Consider the following 24,745-nt stretch of genomic DNA (forward strand, 5'->3'; position numbering starts at 1 on the left):
CATTTTATATATAGTCGTGTGTATATGTCAGTCCCAATCTCCCAATTTATCCCCCCCCTTTCCTCCTTGGTAACTATAAGTTCGTTTTCTGCATCTGTGACTCTATTTCTGTTTTGTAAATAAGTTCATTTGTACCATTTTTAAAGATTCCACATATAAGCGATATCATATGATATTTGTCTTTCTCTGTCTGACGTACTTCACTCAGTATGACAATCTTGAGGTCCATCCACGTCGCTGCAAATGGCATTATTTCATTCTTTTTTATGGCTGAGTAGTATTCCATTATATATGTGTATACGACATCTTTTTAATCCATTCATCTGTTGATGGGCATTTAGGTTGCTTTCGTGTCCTGGCTGTTGTATGTAGTGCTGCAATGATACATTGGGTCCATGTATGTTTTCAAATCATTGTTTAAATAATGATATGGAATTTAGGGGGTACACAGAATGGTGTGTAACTGGCGCTGTGTGATTTTTTTTTTTCAGTGCCTTCGCTTCTCAGGTCCTGTCCTTCTCATTTCCAGTGTCCGTTGTTTTCAGTGCACTTCATCTACCTACCTGTTGGGCCCAGTCTGGATATAGCCATTATCTTAACTGTGCTGAAAAATAAATACTAAGGCTATTTCTTAACTTCTGACCACAATATTTTACCTTTCCTTATCTTACACTAAATTACTCTAACTGCACATATTTAAATTTTACAGGAAACTCTAATCCCACTGTCTTCTCTCTTTCAGCTACCTGTTGTTTCACACTTTACTTCGATACCATGACCCATCACTTGAGTGGATCATGGATCTTTTACCAGTATCTTTCATTCCCGTGTCCTTCTGTTAAACCCAGTTAGTAAAACCTCATTCATGTTATCAGTCTAACTTTTCACTTCTCTGAGCCTGGATTCAGTCTTAACACTGCTGGAGAGAAGCATACAGCAGTGTAGATCATTGGACTTTAAAAATACTGGCCTTTGTTCTTCACGGGGCCCTGAATGTTGTAAAGCAAGCATACCGTGATTCCATTGTGAGCTCCCCATTCTCCTCAGTGGAGATTTTAAACCTTTTCCTTTCTCCTTAAATGTCTAACCCAGGTTTCTTAACCTTGGCACTATTGGCATTTTGGACTAGATATTGTGAGGGACTGTCCTGTGCCTTGGACACTGTTTAGCAGCATCCCAATCTTCTACCCACTAGATGACCGTATTATACCCCCTAGTTGTAGCAAACAAAATGTCTCCAGACATTGCTAAATGTTGCCTGGAGCGGGGACAAAATCATCCTCTGGTTGAGAACCACTGGTCTAACCCCACCATCTTTACCTCCACTCTGAAATATGGTCTTATCTCTAACTTCAGAGTATAATTATATACTCCAATATGGGAACATTCCTATCTTCCAAGCCCCAACCTTTAAAGAATCTTGCATCTGTAGCCATCTTCTCATTGAGACTATTTCCTCTCCTGAGCTCTGGTTCTCTTCCCCCCTTCCCCCTCCCCCATGAACAGATACATGTTGCTTCCATTAAAACAAAAACAAAGAAACAGTTCTAAACCCAAGGTTACCCTGTAGCCAAACTTCTTTAACATAATTTATCTTCTCATTCCTCAATTCACTGCATTTTGACTTCTGCTGCAACCTTCTGTAGGAAGTGCTCTCGGTGAAGTCCTCAGTGACCTTCCTATGGGAAATCCACAAGACATTTATCAGTCTTACCTTATTTATTGCACCACTTGACTCTCTTGTCTGATACTATTTTTTCTAGAAGGAGTCATCCAGTAGATTCTGTAACATCTTGTTTTTCTTTTATCCTTTTTCATTTTTGGCTGCTGCTTCTAAGTTTCTTTTGCAGGATTCAAGATTCTATTGATGATATTTAGATTTTTGTACATAGGTAATTGGACGTCTTTAAAAAAAATGCTGATGGCTTCCAGTATCCTTCATTTGCTAGGGACACAAAATATTCTCTAGCCCTGTGTTTAATTATTCATTTTTCTGCATTTCAGATCTGTATATTCAGTCAGAAGTCCCTTAAATGTCGATGATGTCGATGATATTTCACATTCACAAATTCTTTTTCCAGCCAGTCCTTCTCCATCTGCTAAGGTTTCAGTCTGTGAAAATGCATATCATTTCCTCATTCTCTAAACCTCGTATAAAGTTTGACTCATTCTCTATCTCACTTCCAAAGCAAATCAAGTTCCAAAACATTTGAATTCTACCTCTCATTGTCCTTCATATGTGTCCTTTTATCTTCATTGCCACTGTCCTAGGCACCCCAGCTGTTGTCTGGATTATTGCAACAGCCTGTTAACTGACCTCCAGCCTTCAATTTTGCCCCTCTCAGATTTATTCTTTATGGGGCTGTTTGAATGATTTTTCTAAATTGTTTATCATGTTATTCCCTATTCAAATCTGTTTCTTGGTTTTCCACTGCTTCTAAATTAATATACAAATTCCTTGCTATGTCTCATAAGATCTCTCACATGACTAATACTACTAATAAAAATAACAATAATAACAGCCAATGGTTTTCAGCACTTATTTTATGCTAGGTACCATAGCAAGTGCTCTTAACAACCTTTTGAAATGGGTACTGTTAATGTTTTTTTTCCAGATGAAAGAACTGAGGCTTGGAGGGGATGTTTTTTTTGTTGTTGTTGTTTTGGGGTTTTTTTGCGGTACGCGGGCCTCTCACTGTTGTGGCCTGTCCTGCTGTGGAGCACAGGCTCCGGACGCACAGGCCCAGCGGCCATGGCTCACGGGCCCAGCCGCTCCGCGGCACGTGGGATCTTCCCAGACCGGGGCACGAACCCGTGTCCCCTGCAGTGGCAGGTGGACTCTCAACCACTGCGCCACCAGGGAAGCCCTAGAGGGGATGTTTAAATGGTTCTTGTTAACGTTGTTGTGAAGGGGCAGAACAGGGACATGGACATGAACTTGGATTCATGTAACACCAAAATCTGTCTTCTTAACCGGCACCCTTGCCAAACAGCCCTGCACTCTCTAACTGTGCACTCTTCAGGCCAGCTCTACTTTTTGCAGCTTCTCAAATGTGATAGTACTTTCTTCCCTCCAGGGCCTTCACCCATGATGTCGTTTTCCCCAGGGAGCTTTTCCTGAAAAGCTTTGCTTTTCCCCTGAAGTCTGGTTTATGTACCCTTCTATTGTGTTTTGTGAGAGGCTATACAGCCCCATGTGAGGTCTTCCCAAAGCATGATGCAGTCTTAATAAAAGGGGGACATTTATTGAATGTTGAATAAATAAATGAATGTATACATGATCACAACTTCTTATTACTAAGTTGGACATTGTATTATATATTGTACTGTGCTTGCTGCATAACAAGTTACCCCCAAGTTTAGTGACCTTAAGTAACAAACATCTACTGTCTCAGTTTCTGTGAGTTAAGAATCTAGGCACAGCTTAGCCAGGTTCCTTTGACCCAAGGTCTTTCATTTGATTACAGTCAAGCTGTCTGTCCTCTATAGGCTGTCCTTTACAGTCTAATCTGAAGACTTGATGTGGAGGTAGATTCTGCTCTCAACATTACGTGGTTGTTGGCAGGTCTCAATCCCTTGCCATGTAGGCTTCTCCACAGGGTTGCCTCACCACATGGCACTCAGGATTGAAGGCCCAGTAGTTTTGTAGCCTAATCTTAGAAGTGACATTCCATCATTTCTTTCGTATTCGGTTCATTTGAAGCAAGTCTGTATGTCCAACGCACACTCAAGAGGAGGGAATTATACAAGGTTGTGAATACTGGGAAGTGTGGGTATCATTGGGGGGTGTGTTTTAGAGACTGATTATCACAAGCTGTTACTATCTCAAAATAAATCTTCTAAGTTTTAAAAAGAAAACACCCACTAACATGGCCATCCTAGTTTCCTGTGGCATGTGAGGCAGTACTCTATATAGACCTAAGTCTTCTCCGAACATCAGAAATTTGCTTTATTTTACCTAAAATTTCCTCATCAAGATCATCATCCATCTCAACTATAATTCCCTAGTCAAATGAGTCAAACAGTCTATTTTATATGGATTCTAGGCCTTAGTAATTGAATCTATCAGAAATTCTGTATAAAAAACTCCAGAGGTGATCAGAAAATTCTGAATAGTTTTGGAATCAACAACGGACACGAGGCACTAACTAGCCAAAACCAACAGGCTGAGGACATACTCTCACCAAGAAATGAATATAATCTCCTAAATTAAATGTCATTCTATCCAATACAAACCAACCAAGAAAAGAATTAATGACTAATTTCTTTAAATATTTATGTTGATCAGTCCATAGTATAGCCGTAGGTAACCTGTTGTATAATCTGATGAAACATACTGACTATAACATGAATTTTAGAAGAAATGAGTCTAATGAAGGTAGAAATTGTAAAACGGAACTTTGTGTGTCCTGTTAACTTACTCAGACAATCTTGGTTGACCTTCAGAGGAGATGTCATTCATTTCTGCTAAATCTGCCCTGGCTTCTAAATTTGCCTAAAAACTATTAAACCACACAAGGACTTATCAGGATGTTTTCTCTCGTAAACAGTCACAAGACTAACAATTATGGAGTGCCTTCCATTTGTCAGAGAGAATATTATGTATTAATCCTTTAAAATAAACTTACGACTTTCCCTCTCATTTTACAAGTAGAAATAGGGAAACCTTATGGCTTAATACTTTGTCTAAGATTATATAACTAATTGAATGTAGGTGCTGCTTGATTCATTATGATTTCTACTACTGAATATTTTTCTAAGAAACGGTGAAATAAAGAATTTTAAGTTTGACAGAAGGATTATATCTAAGGTCAGAAAGAAGTCTCCTTGTAAAAGAAATTACCAGTTTTCTATAATTTTCTCTCCCTTTATAAGGGCACATTTATCTTATGGCATTTTTCAGCCTATAATAGACAAATGCAAAATGCCACATATTCTAATATTTTTACCTCCAGAGCTTTTGTCTCATTTTGCAATGGCCATATAAAAAGCATGAAGTCACCACTATTAAAATCCACGCACCTGTAGGGCAGATCTGTGTAGGTGTGGAGCTGCTCAATGCACAACAGGAGGATTGTTTTATTGGCATGAAAAGAAAGGATGTTTCCTGATGAAACTGAAGGAAGAAATTGAGTACGCTTATTATAATTATCCATGGTAGATTTTGAGACATACCTTAGTGATGAACTGACTATCTCAACTCTAATGTAATGATACACACCAAATACACGGAGGAGGTTGCTAAAAAGTGAAATAAGGAATTAACTGAGTAGAGACTTACTGCTCCCACCCTCCATACACATGCAGATTTCACTCAGACTTAAATTTCAAGACTTCATTATCAGGCTTGTTAGATTCCTTCTTTGATTTCTTTAAGGAGGTCGAAGTATTTCACAGAACCTACCTACTTTGGAGACAGAGGTCTCTAGAAGATACGTCAGGGCAGTAGACGGTGATGGAAGAGACCTTGCCCCTTCTTCCCAACTCTCACTGAAAAATAATTTTTGCCATATACTGTGCTGAGAGCAGTAAGGAATTTAGAAGTAGGAAGATTGGTCTTTCATTAGTTACTTAATTCATGAATGTATTTACCAAATATTAAATGCCTATCAAGATTTAGTCACTGGATTTATGCAGTTGAACTAAGCAGGTATTGTTCCCTGTCCTCAAGGAGCATACTGTGCAGTTGGGGATAAAACAGTAAACAAACACACAAAAAATGTTTAATTACAAATTGTGATAACGATACTAAGGAAAAAGTAAACTGTCCTTATGTAAGAGAGCCCTGGACTGTGATTTAAATTGCGAGTAGAGGGCAGTAAGTGAGCATCTCTTGACAGATGTGGCATTTACTTAAGGCTAAACTGGTATTCACGAGTTAGCTATTTAGAGAGAAATACAGAAGGAACAGTGTGTGAAAGGTCCTTGAAGAGCTTCGTTCAGGGGCACTGAAATAAGACTTGTATGACTGGAGTGGAGGTGGACTGGTGGGAGGTGAGGATAGAGACCGCGAGGTCTAAATGCAGCCTCGTAGTTAAGCATACTGTGACTACCACCACCTACACTACTACTGTAACCACTACCATTACTTATGTTTTGTCCTACAAGCAAAATGAAGTGGTAGAAGACTTCAGCTGAAAATGTCACGATGCAATTTACATATATAAGAAGACTGTTGGTGGCTGCTGCTTAAAAGTAAAATTCTATGGAAAAAGACAGGTAGTATTTAATGTTTTTATACATCACAGAACCCCTAAAATCACAAGTGTCTTCAACCCAATTTTTGTTCCTATAATAGAAGAAAAGAAGCTCCTGAAGAATGCTGATCTATAATCTGGACAAACAGGGACCATAGGGGCTTTTTGTGTGTTTTGCTTATCCACCCCTTCCTGTTTCCTGGAGCACATAATTTAATTATTGTTTTGTGTAAGCACAAATGACAAGCAGGATATAACTGAAAATCATTTGCTTTCCTGGGTGAAAGGCATGCTTTGGTTTTGTTGAGGTTGTCTGTGGTACCTAGTTCATTTTTCCTAATGCCCTCAAGGTTTTGTCCAGGGTATGGATCTGTGCCTTTTTTTTTTTTGGATAGACGTAACTAAATTCAGTGTATGACATATTCGTCAAGGAAAACATCCAAAATAGCAAATGAAGTAAGAAGAAAAGCAGAAATTAAAGAAATAGAACAAATCCAGTCATCTCAGCATTGTAAGACCTGTTCAAATTAGGGTTATTTCATGCTGATTTTGGCACATAACATTTAAAAATATTATGTTTAAAGTACTGATTTTTCATTTTTTTGAAGCTGAACACTGTACAGTGTAATAGTGAAATAACACTGTGAACAATGTTTCTCGGGCCTCTGAGTCTGAACAATGCCAACAGAATTAATTCATTTAGAGTATGCGGTTTTGGTGTATGTACAAGACTACATAAATTAGCTGAAGACCATCCAATAAAATCCATTTAGTTTGTTTGGGATGTTAGCCAGATTTCCTGATCAGTTTTCCAGAGGTAAAAATGTCCAAAAATCACTGGACCACCTAGTTGCTTGGGATGGTATTAATTATGTTCATGCTCTATTTAATAAAATTAACAGTTTATAATTATAATTGGTTGTCAGAGTTTTAGAATTTGGTTATTAATGAGGGAGTAAGGATAATCCTCCCTAAATGCCACTTTCTCTACTATTTCTTTGTATACTTAACATGTATTCACCTTTTGTATCTGTGTGTATTTTTGAAACATAGGGACATATTGAAATATTACTCTTTCTAAAGGAACCAGATGGTTAATTTGTAAAAATGATAATCCTTGTCTGCTTAGGAATTAGGTCACTGCACACAAGTTCTAGTTACATTATGCTAAGTTAAAAACAAATAAGCCAAAAGTAGCCAACATCTAGCTTTGGGGATATATTTGTAAAAATCAGGTCTTCTCTTGTAATCCAGGAAATTGATTTTACACACATGGTAAATGTGTTTAGAGGGAAAATTTTTATAAGAAGCTGAAAAAAATTGCTCTTTGGCATGTAGATTATAGTTTCCAACCTTCAACAGTTGATTTTCATGAATATGTATACACTAATTTTCTTATGCTATTTAAATTGAGATAAAGTTTTAAAACTTATTCACTGATGTCATTTCATTTTATTGATTTCTTTTTGGTTCTGAATAGAGGATATGTAATGTTTTTAAAATAATAATTTTATACTTATTAATGTTTCCCTAATAATTGAGTTTGGTGATACATTTCAACTATTTGCATGTGGTATGACTATAGTTAGTAACACCATATAGTAGATTATTCTTTTGTTCTGGTGGCTTTAAGTAAATAATGTCTGCAAGGCTTTTGCTGTTTTAGGGAAACTAAACCAAATATACCCCTTTGAACTTGTGGTCAGAATAAATTATCCATGGTGTCTTGGTACCTGAGAACTTCTTTTCAAAGCTTTGTAGTACTTGTCTCCTTAGGTTAAATATCTCCTCTCTTTCTCCTCATATCTTCAATGACTGTTCGCTGCATGTGAGTCAGAGTCTATACATTTTGACCCATTATTTCAGACCTCTCACAGTCGATGCTGAATCTTTTCATTCACAATGTCAACTCTCTTGTGGCCCAGCATATTGTCTTGCTCATGCTTTGAAATTTTCTAGTTTTCTCTCTCTTTTTCACTCAGTGTTCTGCTTGATTGCATGCCATCCTTGTCAGTTCTGTTTAATACTTGATTTAATATTACTCTTTCCATGAAGTTGTTCCCATTTTTTCTGGTTCTTGGACTTTCTAAACTACTTACCGACAGAGGTGTCATTCTGCATATGCTACTTTTTATTGTTATTCTTTTGCCTATCGCTTTCGCCATCTCTTGTATCGCTGATCTCTTGCACAGTGCTGTGTATATGGGGGAGCCAGATAAATAGCTGTGGTTAGTGGTGGTAGAATGATGAACAAGCAAGCTTCTGGAATACCCCTCCACCTGGACATCAGCCAAATGTGTTTCTGGAGATAAAGAGGTAGCTGCTGGGCGTCCATCAATCATGTGAACAGTTGAGAAGAGTTTAGAACACAGAGTACACCCAAGAAGTTATAATTGATTTCCCAACCAGAAGAAAACTGTTTTTACAAATGGAGGGAAAAGAATAGCAAATAAAAGATGTTGATGAGATGAACTGGAGTTAGCTATGGTGATAAAGTTGGTGGCCAGAAGCCTTCTGTGAGGAAAGGGGGAGGGAGAGAGAGAGAGTGATGGGGAACTGAGCTCTGCTGAGGGGGAATTGCAGTGGCGTGAAGAAACAGGTCCATAAGCAAGATTTTAAGGTTTATTCTTTAGGATCTGTAATAAGATTCTATATCAGGATATGAATCTACCTTTCTGTATCACCTAGAAACATACTGCTTTAAAAATATCCTGAGGTAGATAATTGTTCACATACTTCTTAAATAAGTCACATGATCATGTTTTTGTTATTTTTGCTCAAAACGTAATTTATCCTTAATATTTAAAAAACGTTTTGGGCCTATGGGCTGAATGTATATTAGGTAACTCATAATGGAAAGTTGTATGAGATGGAAATCTTATTTTATATATACAGTAATTATATTTTTTACTCAAGAGGAAAATACATTAATAAAAATCTCTTACTATGTAGGGTCTGAACAATTATATTGGCAGTATTTGGATTGTACAAGTGTTAGGGTGGTATTAAATATTCCTTAAAAGTTGGAAATTCGCTGCAGTCACATGGTTAGGACTCTGAGCTCTCACTACCGAGGGCCCAGGTTTGATCCCTGGTCGAGGAACTAAAATCCCATAAGCCGCACAGCATGGCCAAAAAAAGTTAATCAGTGCATTGTTTTTTTGTGGTTACATATGAAGGAACTCTTCACTAAGCTACTCATACATGTTTCTAGCTGATTTTAGTTTTGTTCTTTTTTTATTTCCTATCTAATTTAAAATTAGAGACAGTGTTAAAAACTTGGTAGCAGACAGAGTTTGAGCTGAGAATATATTTTGTTCTATTTGTTTTTAATTTTTATTGGAGTATAGTTGATTTACAATGTTGTGTTAGTTTCAGGTGTACAGCAAAGTGAAGCAGTTACACATATACATATATCCACTCTTTTTTAGATTCTTTTCCCATATACATCATTACAGAGTACTGAGTAGAGTTCCCTGGTCTATACAGTAGGTCCTTATTAGTTATCTATTTTATATATAGTTGTGTGTATATGTCAATCCCAATCTCCCAATTTATCCCTCCCCCCTCTTCCCCCTGGTAACCATAAGTTTGTTTTCTATACATGTAACTCTATTTCTGTTTTGTAAATAAGTTCATTTGTATTATATTTTTAGATTCCACATATAAGCGATAGTATAGAGACCTCATCTAGCCATTTTGAACACACTTGTCATATTTATGGTATGTTATTTTAAAATTATATTAAAACACTTGTCTGATAAAATACAATTTTAGTATTTCCCTTGTTAAAAAATGACTCTACTAAAACCTTTAAGTTGTTAGAATATTACTGCTTTTGATGTCATCTACTGATTTCTGAATAAATGCTGAAGGCCAAAAACCACAACTCTCCATTTAGCCCAGGATTTTGCAGTTGCTATGTTATTAACATTTTGGGACAGATAATTCTTTGTTCTGGAGGCTGGCCTGCGTGTGCATTATAGAATATTTAATAGCATCCCTGTCCTCTACCAACTCGGCACTGGTCGTACTTCCCTCTCCCACTTCTGACAACCGAAAATGTCTCCTGATATGGCTGAATTTCCTCTTAGGACAAAGTTTCCCACAGTTAAGAACTGCTAATGTAAACTTCTGTTTCATGCACACTCAAATTTTACAATGGCTTGGGGATAAAGCTGTGTGTGTGTGTATATATACACACGTGTGTATACATATATATTTGTATATGTGTGTGTATATATAATTGTAATTTCTAATGAATGCATAGCTAAATGAAATAGACTCTTATCTTTAGACTATTTAAGTCATTTATAAAACTAATTGAAAACAGTATTTGGTGTGGATTCTAATTAGTGATTTCAAATTAATGACATTTTGATTAGAACATAACTTGTACATACTTTATTAGTGCATATTTATATGGAAACTAGGCTCTCATGATACTTCCATATATATCTGGGCAGTGTCTGTATTACTTAGAAGAGTTAAAATTTTGTAAATGTAAATTAGATTATGCTGTAAGTTTGGGAAGAATTTGAGGGAAAATACAGTTGAAGTAATAAATTCTTTAATTTTAGTCACTTAGCTTGCCATACTGATATATTTAATAAAAGATATAGGTAACTTAGTTTAGATGATACAGAAAGGCAGTACCTTCAGTAGAATCAAGGTTAAAGGTACCTTCTGATTGTTAGTTGGAGGCACATTTCTCAGTAAATATATCTACTGAAAATGAGAGAGGACTTTTATATTATCTGAGTGCTGCTTCCCAGTGTGATCCATGGACCAACTGTAGCAACATTACCTGGTTGCTTGTTAGAAATGCAGATTCTACTTATTGTGGCATTTTACACTACCACCAACAGAGTCAATTTCACACCCAAACAGAATTTATTGTTGTCAGTTTTATAATTTTAGCCATTTTTGTGGATGTATAATAGAACCATACTGTGTATTTCATTTGAAAAGATATCTGTGATGACTTTTTCATGTGTTTAATGATTAAGTATCTGTTCCATTTTTTAAATAAAATTTTAAAGTGGAAAAAAATGCAGATTCTTAGACCCCGCTCCACATCTAATGGAATCAAAATCTGTATTTTTAACGAGATTCCCAGAGATTCTTATGCCTATTAAAATTGGAGAAACACAGGTCTTAACTTTATTTCATCTTGCCACTATGACCTCCATGAGGACAGAAACTGTCTAGTCTATTGCTGTGGTCTCAATGTGTTATCTAGTGTCTGGCTCAGAGCCCTCAATAGATAACTTATTGGTTGAATGAATGAAACTCTAACTTACGCTAATCCAGTGGATAGTAGGGTACCCTACTCTATGTTACTTTTAAAAAATTTTTAATTAAGACAGATAAGATTTGTTTACGTCAGCGTGCCAGTTCTCAGCTTGCAAATGTCTTATGCATTACTAAGAAACGTAAAGTGGTCATATTACCATGCATGCTTTTTAAACATATCATCCTTTATCATTTACAAAATGGATAATATTTACAAAATATGCCTGCCAAACATGATTTATGTGAGCTAATGCCAGTCACTTCTCATTTACTACAAAATCGCCCATTAGTTATATATAGTATAACGTTCTATAGTAAATCTCAGTGGAAAGATAAGCTTGAGCAGATTTGGTAGCTTTGCCTTTTGCCTAGACACTTTCTAGGAGCTTCCCTGGTGGCGCAGTGGTTGAGAGTCCGCCTGCCGATGCAGGGGACGCAGGTTCGGGCCCCAGTCCGGGAAGATCCCACATGCCGCGGAGCGGCTGGGCCCGTGAGCCATGGCCGCTGAGCCTGCGTGTCCGGAGCCTGTGCTCCGCAACGGGAGAGGCCACAACAGTGAGAGGCCCGCATACCGCAAAAAAAAAAAAAAGCACTTCCTACCTTTGGATGTATAATCTGTATGATAAAATGGGAGCCTAGAATTCTTTGTACTAGTGTTCTGGTTTGTTAAGATAAGGACTTGTATTTTCCATTCCACAATTCTTGTGGTTTTGCATCAGAAAAGTAACTGGCCTTCAAAGGGAATTTTAACAGTGAGACAGAGGGACATATAAAGGAGAACTTTCATTAAGGTTGTATTATCACAATAATTACTTCTGTAACCATCACCTGCTTGGCGTATATTGAATGCAGTGGTTCAGAAGCCCTTGACTCTTCCAGGATCAAATCTGAGGACCTGAATTGGACGACCTACCTTAGATACTCTCTTCCCTGTCTAGGACCCAGAGAAATGATCTGAGTTAGGGGATTGTCTGTGGTGGCAATTAAGCTTTTTTTGTTTGTTTGTTTTTGTGGTACGCGGGCCTCTCACTGTTGTGGCCTCTCCCGTTACGGAGCACAGGCTCCGGACACGCAGGCTCAGCAGCCATGGCTCACGGGCCCAGCCGCTTCGCGGCATGTGGGATCTTCCCGGACCGGGGCACGAACCCACATCCCCTGCATCGGCAGGCGGACTCTCAACCACTGCGCCACCAGGGAAGCCCGCAATTAAGCTTTTTAGCACTCAAATGACTTCCTCCAGATGAGATGTTTCTCCTGAGTTGACCTTGGGGCCTGTAGTGTCACCGCCCTCTGAGTAAAGCCTTGTGACTTCCATGATGTAGTACTGGTTACCTGGAGTAAACTGACACCCTGTGTACTTGAGAGGTTAACTGTTGAGAGTCCCACAGACCTTAGTCTGGGTATTACCCCTCACTGGCAGTACGGTCTCAGACAGATTCTTTAAACTTCTGTGCTTACCTTCCTTATCCGTAACACGAGGGTAATGATAATATATGCAGAGGTATGTTATGTGGTTTCAGTAAGATAATTGTTTAACGTATTTAGCACAGATTCTGATGAATAGTAAAACCTCAATAAATGGAAGATTTAAAATGTAGAGGGATAATGGAGATGTGGTGATGTGTGAAAGGGCCATTTAAAAGTGGAAGTTAAGTGAGAAGCGAGTGGAATAATAGCAAACATTTAAGGTACACTATATGGAAAGATGGTCGTTAGTGTTTCACATAAATTCAAGAAAACAAAGATGAATGACATGACAGGACTCACCCTGGAATAGGGACTTTCTAGAACAATGATTATTGGGGAAAGTCCAATCCATGGACTCAGGAACAGAGGCAGTGTTCACTGTATTATAAGACTCTAATCCTTGTGCGGTGTGGCTTTTAAGCTACATAGAAGGGAGAATCAGCCCTTTCCCTGGTGTGATAAGGGCCCGCGATCTAACACTGTTGCAGCATGGCAGAACCTTGGTTCTCGTGCTACTCTGCCTGCCTGAGAGGATTGAAGCACTATCAAGACTGTGGTATGTCTGACAGGCTAGGGTCTGAGTCGTGGTGGCAGCTTGGGAAGTAGAAGGCCACTGGTATGATCCACCAGCTTAGTGTTCATGGTTGGAGGTCCATAGTTGATATAGCATGGCAGAATGGTAACCTGATTTACTTACCACCTCAAAACTCTACTGACATTCATTGTTTTAAAGCTGTAGCTTTTTTCTCCGAAGCTTTCCAGAAGACCAGCCGATAGGGAAGAAGTTTTGGAAAATTTAATCCTTAACTCTCACATATTAATTTAACTAATATATTAATTTAACTAATCTATCAATTCTGATAAGTAAACTGAGCCATGGCGCTTAAGTAATTTGCCCAAAGTTGTACAGCAAATTTGTTGCAGAGCTAGATTCAAACACCAAGGGATCTTGGCTCCAGGTGCCATGTTCTTAACTGCAAGAAAGAGCTTTAGAGCTGTCTGAAAAAAAATAGAGTAAATGTTCAATGCTAGATGGACAAAACCTCCACAGAAGTCTAAAAATAACCATGAAGTAAATGTTAATTGGCAACTCAGAATTTGGAAATAGTACTTCTTAAAGGAGTGTCTCAGGTAAAGACTGCTGAAAAGCAGGATGGAGAGGCTCTGGGCTGTTACCCTGTGACTGAAGGTCCAGACACAGCACCCACAGGCCAGAGGTGACTCCATTGATAAAGACAGTGACTGATGAATTGATGGCCCAGACTCAGCATTCTGTTGGCATCAGTCATAGCTATGTAAGGTTCTCTGGATTTGCAGTATAGAAGTACTTTCCGCCCCAGCTTTATTGAGGTATAATTGACCAATAAAAGTTGCGTGTATTTAATGTATACAGTGTGATGTTTTGACATACACTTTGAAATGATCACCGTAATCAAGCTGATAGATCCATCACCTCACATAATTACCATTTTCTTTTTTGGGGGTGTGGGTGAGAACACTTAAGATTTACCCTCTTAAGTTTATTTCAGTTTTACAATATACTATTGTTAATTACAGCCACCATGCTACGCATTAAATCCCTAAAAACGTATTCATTTTGCATAACTGAAACTTTGCCCTTGGACGAGCATCTCCCCATTTCCCCTACCCTCTGGCAGCCACAAGACTTTTAACTGTTAACGTGTTGTCTACAGAGTGAAAAGTGTATCTCTCTCTGATTCCCTTGTATATACCCACATTAGTGCCCTTGTTTGAATGGGAGGGAGGTGGGAAATTGATGGATTCAGATTAAGAAATGATCCAGCCAACATGTTCTGTAAAAAGAGTACTGGCTTTCAGCACTCATGGGAACCTCTGACTCATGGGACTGGAAACACGTTTTTGAACCTCTGACTCATGGGACTGGAAACCAATGCTTTTCAGCCTTAGTTAAGCCTTGACTCTTCTTGAAATGGGAAACAGTTTTTGGCAACGCAGCTTCCTTCCTAATATCCCTACTTTAAATAGTACTTAGAATATGCAGATGTTTGCATTTTGTTAGTAGTAAATATTTTGTAAATTCTTATTTTTTTATGATGTAAGGAAAGTATTTCATGGCGGGGGTTTTTCTTTTGGACATACTTTTTAAATTTTACTAAGCACATTGGAAGGGTTGTTTTAAATTTTGTTTAAATGTTCTCCGAACCAGAATATTTGCAGAACAAGGAGTTCTAGCCAGCAGATTGTTCCATTTGTTGTGTTTGAGTGTGGAAATGTCAGGAATGATAGCTTAAGATGATGCCATAGAACTTTTTCATAAACAGCCTAATAGCATTGTCTAAGGTGGTCTTTGTTTATTAAAGGTGTCAAAGTCTCCTTTGCTAGGTTTAGGTAGAATCTAAGTTTCTTTACTCAAGCATGGAAAATATTGTTTGTTTTCTGTTTGGGAGGAAAGCAGTATGACCAAATAAAAGAGTTAAATTTCACTGGAAACAATTATTAAAACAGTCTCAGTTGCAAGATGGAAAAAAATGTAGTTTGGTTTTCATATTTTTTTCAAAGGGGGTAAAAAAATGAGGGTTGGGGAAAAGTCAGAAAATCCCTCAATTCTCAGTGGTATCTCAGCAGAGGCAGGGGAAACTATCAGTGCCTACCATTTAAAAACTCTTCATCTTGTAAAAATAATAATTAGTAAGCTCTACAGTTTATACTGAAAATCGCAGAACACACAAATCTATTTTAAAAATCTGGAGGAAACCTCAAGGCTCTCTCTGTCCCTCAAAATATTCTCACACCTTTTGGTTCTGTAGAATAACTCAGTAAAAATCAGAATTCAAGAAGGTTAAAAATTCAAAAGACAGCATTGCAAGAGATTCATAGAGCAACTGATAATTGTGGAAACAATTAGAGCCACACTGCTATAGAAATAATTAGTACATTAGACATAGAATATAGCAAAGGTCAGGTCAGGTTATTAACGTAGATGGAAACTTGGGATAATCACAGTGTATTCCAAGTAAAAACTAAATGATCAATAAGAGAATAGGTGTGAATGATAATAAAGGCATCCAACATATGGATCATGTTTATATGTCAAGTAGACAAACCAAGATGTTATTCTGAAAGTTAGAAGAAAATTTCCTTGAAATGACTAACTAGTTCTGTAAGATGTAGAGGGCATATTTTCAAGAAGAATCGAGGAACAGCAACTGAAAATTAAATATGGTCTGATTCTAATTAAGATTTTGAACCTCCTCATAAAGAATTCTTCAGGTAGGTACCTAGGAGCAAAAAACAAAAACAAAACTCATAGAAAGGAGGACACTCTGCCTGACCTCTTGTACCTCCACAGTACTTACTATCCAAATACATACAGTGAAGCGTTGTCTCTAAACGTTGGAGGGAATCAAAGGGGAATCCAAGAATACTACCGCCAGCCAAATTGTCATTTAGTTAGAAAGACAACAGGAAAAAAATTCTTATGTAACTTCTGACTACTTCCTGGTGGAACTGCTTGATGTTGAAATCTACCCCCAAAAAATGGTGAATAGAGAGTGAGTAGATGACACATGGACTTTAAAAAGCATCTGGACAATGCTTTGAAACAGTGTTTGAAGACAGTGGTACAGAGACTGCAAATCTCTAAGGGAAAGTGTGAACTAAACTTTTATTCCCAGATAAGCTATTCTTCCAACTAATAGAATGAAGAACTCTAGGAATGTAAAAATGTTGAGGTTTTTATTAAAAAACAAACAAAACCTACTTGCAGCTGAAATTCATCACAAAAAGAAGTGAATTAAAATGAATTTATAAAAGGGGAGGTTCTTATTTAAAACAGTTGTCTTGAGCATAGATAAATTATGTCTAAATTGTGTGAATTATGACTATAGAATAGTCTATGAATCTAATAAACCTTGTCAGGGTAGAAAAGTACAAGTGACCAGAACAGTGGGTGGAAGAGTTACGAAGTGCTATTTCTTTCTCTCTCATAGTAGGAAATCAATTAGTACTGACTTACAAATGAAGTGCTTTGCCATTGAAAAGTCCAGTGTCTTAATCCTGTTCACGATATTTTACTTAACATTTAGGAAAAGCTCCCTGGAGGTGAAGAATAATCTGAAGTATAGCAGTACCTTCAGTTTTATTATATTTAACGGTTTTTTTTTTTTTTTGCTAACATTAAATAATTTTCAAATGGCATGCATATGATTCCATTTTCATAAAATGTGCTAATGCTTTTGTTCCTTCATCCTTTTGTCCTACCAGCTTACTGCATATATTATTAATAGAGGATTGTTGAAACGATACTTACCAGATGTTCAGGGTAATTATTTCTAGGTAGTGTTATTTTGGGATGAGTTTTTTTTTTTACCTTTTTAAAAAACTTCCACATAGTTGATTTTAAGAACATACACTTTTCTTTTTCTTCTTGAAACAAGACTGTGCTAAGTTTTAAAAACCTATTTGTCAAGCATTTGCTACTGGGTAAGAACATGTTTCTGTCCTCAGAGATCCCATACCCTAAGAGTATGGGGTCCTCAAGAATTTTATCAGTTTTAATACTTGAAAAGCTAAATTGGAATATCCCTCATGTTCTCATCCTAGACCTTATTTATGTACCTCCAAAAGAAAAATATTTAATTAATTAGTTTATTTATTTATTTATGGCTGCGTTGGGTCTTCGTTGCTGCATGGGGCTTTCTCTAGTTGTGGCAGCGGGGGCTGCTCTTCGTTGCGGTGCGCGGGCTTCTCATTGCGGTGGCTTCTCTTTGTTGTGGAGCACGGGCTCTAGGTGCGTGGGCTTCAATAGTTGTGGCCCGCGGGCTCAGTAGTTGTGGCTCATGGGCTCTAGAGCACAGGCTCAGTAGTTGTGGTGCACGGGCTTAGTTGCTCCACAGCATGTGGGATCTTCCTGGACCAGGGCTTGAACCCGTGTCCCCTGCATTGGCAGGCGGATTCTTAACCACTGCCCAGGGAAGTCCCCAAAAAGAAATTTTTTAAAGTAAGTCATTTTCTTTTTTTTTCGAGTTCAGAATTCACTCACACTTGTTAAAGTTGAGATACGTGGTTGCCTTATTTCATATCTGTCAAGTCAGGAACTAGGGAGGATTTGAGGATTATACCCAATTTTTATGCGAACACTCATGCCAGTGTTGTAAATATTGGTAAAAGACATGAAACTCTAGGGTCAGAGGAAAGAATTTGTTACAGCAGTAGCAGTAAGGAGGATAGCAGTGCAGCACTGATTTTCTGAATTGCAGTTCCCCCGGGGGAAATACAATTAGGGCTGGGTGTTGCTAGGCAGTGGAATGTATTAAAGAAGAATCTAGATATCGGGAAGCACTGCCCTTATACAGGGACTGCTGGCAAAGTAGCCCATCCTCCTCTTACGAGAGAGACATTGTCTTTATTACTCTAGAATGCCAAGCAGATTGCTCTATGGAGAGAGATGTCTCTATCTTTACTTTCTACAACGTAAGCAAATTTGCTCCAAGAAGAGGGATGCCTATTTTTGCAAGTCTGCCTGCTATGTGAACATCCTTGAAGAGCCAATTTGGAGTATACTAGCTATTCATGCCTTTTAAAATGTTTGGATACGTGAGAACCCCCTGAAAAATAATCTCCCTGTAATATCTAGAAGATGAGACTCCTTGAGCAAACTTACAGTTGCACAGCGGAAACTGATTTCTTTATTTCACTATTGATACATGGCTGATGACTATGGAAGTTTTTTTTGTTTTGGAATAATCTTCCCTCTGAAATTTGTACTCAAAAACTTTAAACCAAAGTAAAATTCTTGAAATTCATGAGCCAAGTGATTTCTATAGCGTAGCTAAGATCTCAAAACCTTTACCTCTCTTTCTCAAATATTTTGTCAAAATTAGGTAGAATTAAGCTGAATTCTTCTGAAGAGGCAGTGCTCTTAGAGATACAGAGTTTCACGTTTTACTATGGAACAAGCATTGTATTTTAGATACATAAGTAAAGCTTTCTAAATGTAATGCTAGTATTAACCACGAAAATGTGACTTCTTACAGAGTTATAGCAGAGATATCATTACAACAGAGCCCTTGTTTAGTAGTTTTTTGTTCATATTGCTATAATAGGAAAACTAGAGAATAATTAGAGCATTGAACTATATGGAAGAAAAATTTTATTAGGAAAGTTTTTATAGTGTATGTACTATTTTCTATCTAGTCTGGGACTACCTCTAGTAATAATCTTCTTCCCTTATTACTGTTGCCCTAGTTTAAGTCTTATTTCTCTATCATATATAATAATTTCTTTTTGTTTTTATTATTTTTTTAATTGAGGTATAGTTGACATATTAGTTTTAGGTGTATGACATTGTGATTCAACATTTATATACCTTATGCATTGATCACCAAGATAAGTCTAGTAACCATCTGTCACCATACAAAATTACCGCAATATTATTGACTAGATTCCCTTTGTTGTACATTCCATTCCATGACTTACTTTGTAACTGCAAGTTTGTACTACTTTATGTTCTTCACCTGTTTTGCCCATACCCTTACCTCCCCCATCCCCACCCCTCTGGCAACCACCAGCTTGTTCTCCCTTATCTATGAGTTTCTTTATGTTTTATTTTGTTCGTTCATTTGTTTTGTTTTTTAGATTCCATGTATAAGTGTATTTCTCTCTCTGACTTATTTCATTTAGCATAATACCCTCTGGAATATCATGGATGTTCCATCCATGTTGTCGCAAATGACAAGATTTTATTCCTTTTTATGGCTGAGTATATTCCACTGTGTATGCATACATACATATGTGTGTGTGTGTGTGTGTGTGTGTATTTTATATATATATATATATATAAAATACACACACACCCCTCCACATCTTCAAGCATTCATCTATCAACAGGCATTCCATATCTTGGCTGCTACATTGAACACAGTGGTGCTTATATCTTTTTGATTAGTGTTTTCATTTTCTTTGGGTAAATACCCAAGAGTGGAATTGCTGGTTAGTATAGTAGTTATAGTTTTAATTTTTGGGGGAACCCCGATACCGTTTTCCATAGTGGCTGCACCAGTTTACATTCTCACCAACAGTGCACTAGGGTTCCTTTTTTTCCACACCTTCTCCAACATTTGCTGTTTGTGGTCTTTTTGATGATAGCCATTCTGACAAGTATGAGGTGATCTCATGGTGATTTTGATTTGCATTTCTCTGATGATTAGTGATGTCGAGCATCTTTCCGTGTGCCTGCTGGCCTTCTATGTGTCTTCTTTGGAGAAATGTCTGTTCAGGACTTCTGTCCATTTTTTGATTGGGTTGTGTGTTTGTTTTGATATTCAGTTGTATGAGCTGTTTATGTATTTTGCATATTAACCCTTTTTGGGTCATATCATTTGCAAATACTCCCATTCAGTGGGTTGTATCTTTGTTTTATCAATGATTTCCTTTGCTATTCAAAATCTTGTAAGTTTAATTAGGTCTCATTTGTTTATTTTTGCTTTTGTTTCTTTTGCCTTAGGGGACAGAGCCAAAAAAATTTGCTATGATTTATGTCAAAGAGTGTTCTGCCTGTGTTTTCTTCTAGGAGTTTTATGGTTTCCGGTCTTTCATTTAAGTCTTTAATCTATCTTGAGTATATTTTTGTATGTGGTATGAGAAAGTGGTCCAGTTTTATTCTCTTGAATGTAACTGTCCAGCTTTTTCAAAACTATTTGTTGAGGAGACTTTCTTTCCACACTATGTATTATTGGCTTCTTTGTCATAAATTAATTAACCAGATACGGGTGGGTTTATTTCTGGGCCCTCTCCTCTGTTCCATTGATCTATATGTCTGCTTTTGTGCCAGTACCATACAGTTTTGATTACTATAGCTTTGTAGTATAGTTTGAAATCAGGGAGCATGGTACCTCCAGGTTTGTTGTTCTTTCTCAAGATTGCTTTGGCTATTTGGGGTCCTTTGTTATTCCATAGGTACTTTAGAATTATTTGTATTAGTTCTATGATAAATGCCATTGGTATTTTGATAGGGACTGTACTGAATTTGTAGATTGCTTTGGGTAGTATCATCATTTTAACAAAATTTTTTTTCCAGTCCATGAGCACAGTATGTCTTTCCACTTAATCGTGTCATCTTTAATTTCTTTCATCAATGTTTTATAGTTTTCAGAGTATAGGTCTTTAACCTCCTTGGTTAAATTTATTCCTAGGTATTTTATTCTTTTTGATAAAATTATAAATAGAATTGCCTTCTTAATTTCACTTTCTGATAGTTTATTATTAGTGTACAGAACTGCAACAGATTTATACATATTTTGTATTTTACAATTTTACTGAATTCATTTATTCTAATAGGTTTTTAGTGGAGTCTAGGGTTTTCTATACATAGTGTCATATCATCTGCAAATAGTGACAGTTTTATTTTTTCTCTTCCAGTTTGTATTGTTTTTGTGTCTTATTCTGGTGTGATTGCTGTGGCTGGGACTTCCCATACTATGTTGAATAGAAGTGGTGATGGTGGGCATCCTTGTCTTTTGCCTGATCTGAAAGGAAAATCTTTCAGCTCTTCACCATTGAGTATGATGTTAGCTGTGCGTTTGTCATATATGACCTTTTTTATGTTAAGGTATGTTCCCTCTATACCTGCCTTATTAAGAGTTTCCATCATAACTGGATGTTGAATTTTGTCAAAAGTTTCTTCTAGATCTATTGGGATAATCATATGATTTTTATTCTTCATTTTGTGAATGTGCTGTATCATGTTCATTGATGTGTGAATATTGAATCAAACTTGTGTCCCTGGAATTGATCTCACTTGATTATGGTGTATGATCCTTTTAATGTATTGTTGAATTCAGTTTGCTCATATTTTGTTGAGGATTTTTGCATCTATGTTCATCATTGATATTGGCCTGATGAATATTAATTTTCTTTTTTTGTAGTGTTGTTATATGGTTTTGGTGTCACAGTGATGCTGGCCTCCTAAAATGAGTTTGAAGGCATTTCTTCCTTTTCATTTCTTTGGAATAGTTAGAGAAGGGTAGGTATTAAGTCTTATTTAAATGTTTGATAGAATTCACATGTGAAGCCCTCACATCCTAGACTTTTGTTTGTTGGGAGTTTTTTCATTACTGATTTCATTTCATTACCAGTCATCAGTCTGTTCAGATTTTCTATTCTTTCCTGATTCAGTCTTAGAAGATTTTATGTTTCTAGGAATTTATCTGTTTCTTTTAGGTTGTCCAATTTGTTGGTGTATAATTATTCACAGTAATCTCTTGTCCATTGTATTTCTGTGGTATTAGTTGTAATTTCTTCTCTTTCTTTTTATTTATTTGGGCTGTCTTTCTTTTTTTCACGATGTGTCTCTCTAAAGGTTTGTGAATTTTTAAAATCTTTTTAAAACCCCAGCTCTTAGTTTCATTGATTTAAAAAGATTTTTTTAAAGTCTCTATTTCATTTATTTTTGCTCTGATTTTCATCATTTCCTTCCTTCAACTAACTGTGTTTCTTTTATTCATCTTTTCCTGGTTCCTTTAGGTGTAAAGTTATACTGTTTATTTGAGATTGTTCTTGTTTCTTGAGGTAGGCCTGCATTACTATAAGCATCCCTTCTAAAACTGCTTTCACTGCATCCCATAGATTTTGGAACAATTGTCTTTCCATTTTCATTTGTTTCAGAGTATTTTTTTGATTTCTTCATTGACCCATTGATTGATTAGTAGCTTTTGGTTTAGGCTCCAAAATGTTTGTGGTTTTTTTTCCGGTTTTCTTCTTGTAATTGATTTATAGTTTTATACTGTTTGGGTCACAAAAGATGCTAGGTGTGATTTCAGTCTTCTTAAATTTATTGAGACTTGTTTTGTGGCCTAACATGAGATCTATCCTGGAGAATGTTCATGTGTATTTTTAAAGAATGTGCATTCTGCTGTTTTGGGGGTGAAAGGTCTATAGATATCTATTTTTAGTGGTCTAGTGTGTCTTTAAGGCCAGTGTTTCCTTATTGATATTATGTCTGATATGTCTGTTGGTGTAAGTGGAGTGTGAAAGTCTACTATTATCATATTATTGTCAATACCTTCCTGTATGTGTGTTAATATTTGCTTTATATTTGCTCCTTTTTTGGGTGCATAGATATTTATAAGTGTTATAGTCTCTTGTTGGATTGATCCCTTTATCTTTATATAATGACATTCTTTGTCTCTTGTTACATTTTTTGTTTTAAAGTCTATTTTGTCTGATACGCATATTGCTACCCTAGCTTATATGGAAAATCTTTTCTATTCTTTCACTTTTAGTCTGTGTGTGTCTTTAGATATGAAGTGAGTTGCTTGAAGGTGACCTATAGATGGGTCTTATTTTTTTTATCCTTTCAGCCACCTGTGTCTTTTGATTGTAGCATTTAGTTCATTTTGATTGAAGTGACTGTTGATTAGGTATGTACTTATTGTCATTTTGTTAGTTGTTTTCTGATTGGTTTTGTAGTTCTTTATCGCTTTCTTCTTCTCTGGTTCTTTTCCCTTCTCATTTGATGACTTTCTTTAGTGTTATGTTTGGCTTCCTTTCTCTATTTTTTGTGTATCTGTTAGAGGTTTTTGACTTGTGATTACCATAAGGTTTATATATAACAAACTATGTATACAGTAGCCTATTTTAAGTTGATGGCGTCTTGAGTTCAAACGCGTTCTAAAAGCACAACATTTTATTCTTACCCATGCTTTATATTTTTGATGTCATATTTTATATCTTTTTACTTTGGGTATCATTTAAATAAATATTTTAGATACAGACGATTTTACTACTTTTGTCTTTTAATCTTCATACTAGCTATATAGGTGGTTGATCTACTACTACCTTTACTATATGTTTGCCTTTACCAGTGAGTTTTTCCTTCATAAATTTCTGGTTTCTAGCTATGGCCTTTTCCATTTAAAGAATTCCCTTTAACATTTCTTATAAGGCCAGTTTTGTGGTGATGAACTACTTAGCTTTTGCTTCTGGGAAACTCTGTATCTTGCCAGGTAGAGTATTCTTGGTTGTAAGTTTTCTCCTTTCTGTACTTTGAATATATCATGCTAGTCTCTTCTGGGGCCTGTAAAGTTTCTGCCGAAAAGTAGCTGATAGTCTTATGGGGGTGTTCCCTTGTATGTAACTAGTTGCTTTTCTCTTGCTGATTTTAAAATTCCCTCTTTATATTTAAATTTTGACATTTTAATTATAATGTGTCTTGGTGTGGGTCTCTTTGGGTTCATCTTGTTTGGTACTGTCTGTGCTTCCTGGACATGGATGTCTGTTTCTTTCCCCAGATTTGGGAAGTTTTTAGCCATTGTTTTTTCAAATAGGTTTTGTGTCCTTGTCTCTCTTTGCCTTCTGGGGCCCCTGTACTTCAAATGTGAGTATACTTGATATTGTATCAGAGGTCCCTTTTTCTTTTATTCTCATTTTTTAAAATTCTTTTTTTATTTTTGTTGTTTTGATTGGGTGATTACAAGTACCCTATCATGCAGCTTGATGATTCATTCTTCTGCATCTTCTGATCTCTTGTTGATTCCCTCTAGTGTATTTTTCATTATAGTTATTGTATTCTTCAGCTCTGATTGGCTCATTTTTATATTTTCTTTTTAAGTTCTCACTGAGTTCACATACTTCTCTCCATTCAGTGAGCTTATTTATTACTGTTAATTTGAACTCTTTATCTGATAGAACTGTTCATTTTCATTTTGTTGAGTTTTTTTTGAAGTTTTGCCAACTTTCATTTGGAAGATAGTCTTTTGTTTCCTCATTTTACCTAACTCTGTTTCTGTGTATTAGGTATATCAGCT

At 36.6% G+C, this 24,745-nt stretch overlaps 1 protein-coding gene across 3 annotated transcripts in view; it reads left to right on the top strand.

The window, feature by feature from the left end:
- CRPPA (CDP-L-ribitol pyrophosphorylase A) overlaps positions 1-24,745 on the top strand; it is a 299,083-nt gene that overhangs the window by 125,787 nt on the left and 148,551 nt on the right. The gene's annotated exons all lie outside the window — the stretch shown is intronic.

This window comes from Monodon monoceros, unplaced genomic scaffold (genome assembly GCF_005190385.1).
Source record: "Monodon monoceros isolate NGI ecotype Baffin Bay Population unplaced genomic scaffold, NGI_Narwhal_1 Super_Scaffold_2, whole genome shotgun sequence".
Classification (NCBI taxonomy): Eukaryota; Metazoa; Chordata; class Mammalia; order Artiodactyla; family Monodontidae; genus Monodon; species Monodon monoceros.